The sequence below is a fragment of the Haliaeetus albicilla genome, chromosome 2 (assembly GCF_947461875.1).
Source record: "Haliaeetus albicilla chromosome 2, bHalAlb1.1, whole genome shotgun sequence".
NCBI lineage: Eukaryota > Metazoa > Chordata > Aves > Accipitriformes > Accipitridae > Haliaeetus > Haliaeetus albicilla.
Genome location: NC_091484.1, coordinates 53,601,996 through 53,603,671, shown reverse-complemented (window position 1 = coordinate 53,603,671; position 1,676 = coordinate 53,601,996). Strand labels below are relative to the sequence as shown.

General features: G+C 36.7%; 1 non-coding gene across 1 annotated transcript; it reads right to left on the bottom strand.

The window, feature by feature from the left end:
* Window positions 1-642: 642 nt before the first annotated feature.
* Window positions 643-716, bottom strand: TRNAN-GUU (transfer RNA asparagine (anticodon GUU)). Its single transcript has one exon. It is a non-coding gene; the product is annotated as a tRNA-Asn (tRNA).
* Between the last annotated feature and the right edge of the window lie 960 nt (window positions 717-1,676).

The following is a 1,676-nucleotide window of genomic DNA, read 5'->3' as shown; positions in this document are numbered from 1 at the left end:
TGTGAGAGAACGGCTGACTCATAAAATGATAACAAGAGAGAGCTACTGAAGGATATTGACTTCAGTCGTTTCACTGCATATGGATTTTTTTTTTTACACAAAATTTCTGGAATTTTTTACACAAAATTTTACACAAAATTTCTGGAAATGGCACAACTACTCACCTATCTGTTAATTCCTAAATGACAAATCTTTGCTGATCTGAGGTGCACAGTAGCCCATGCTGATATTTTGTGTATATATATGTTTACATTTCAACATCATAAAATTACATAGGCTCATTAGAGCTGACAACAACACAACACAGCACCATACAGACAAACAGCTATGACAGAACAACATGAACCCTAAGGAACACTCTGTAATATTCTGCTTAAATTAAACTATTTCTATGCAATTTTCATCTTTAAATAATGCCCCTTATTTACTTTATATAAGTAAATAAAATACTTTTAGCATTTTACTTTAAATACTTTAGTCTATTAATCCATTGCTGATACCTCAGCAAACTAGTGTTTTAATGAGCCTTGAGACTAACAGAGAATTTGATTTCCAAAGCTTCATAGACTGGTTTGGGTTGGAAGGGATCTTAAAGATCATCTAATTCCAACCCCTCTGCCTGTGGCAGAGGAAAGGGGAAACCGTCCCTGGGTGGGCTCGAACCACCAACCTTTCGGTTAACAGCCGAACGCGCTAACCGATTGCGCCACAGAGACTCCCCGGTTAGAGTGATCTTCGCAATAAAAAATAATTTTCCTTCCTAAAATAAAATTACCTTCCTAAAAACATTGATTCCAAGTAGCAGAAGTACACTGCACTAAATCCTACTATATTCTAGCTGAAAAAATTTGACAATACAATGTTTCATTGTAGAATACTCAACAGCACCCTGCAAATTCCAGTAAGAAATTGCAATGGAAAATAAATAAGATGATTGTTCTTATTGGAGAAATTATATTGGGTGGCAGGTTCTCCCTATTAGTAGTGAGAAAAGAACCCTCCTCCAAAGTCATGATCTCTCACTATCAGAATCAACAGATAGGGATATTTTCCTCCCTGACCTCAGTCAAGCATGCCCAGTTCCACCAAATTTCATACTTATTTAAAGAAACTTGGGAAATTAGCATAACTCGAAAGATCCAGAGTTACGTCAAGGTCAGCGAGAAATGACCTTCCTGAGATATCGTTATAAAAACTGTCTTCTTCCATTTCTAATACAGCTTGGGTTTTGCTCCTAAAAGAATATTACAGAATCAAGTGTATAACTATCAGTTGCTTGGAAAAATCAGAGCTGACAAGACATTTAATAATTTCAAAAAAGTGTATTTTTGCACTGGCATCCATAACAGTCAATTATAATTTTTCATTCACAAATAAATCTTCTCATGCTTTGACTTTTCCATTTTAGCTTTTGTCCCATAAACTAGTCACACCTTCCCATTGTTACATTTGCTTTTAAGTTATAAATTCCATAGCTTGTTCATAGCTGGTTCCAGAGTGAAATACGTGCCACTTTCACAGTCACCCAGTTTCAATGCCTGAAATGTTGCTGGTTATGCAACAGCAGCTGAGAACATGAAGGGAATGCTGCTGAATGAGGACAGCTTAAAAGTTGCTCTATGGAGCTGAGGTATTCTTGGTGGCCAGACAAAGGAATTGCTGTGCATCCTCCCTCC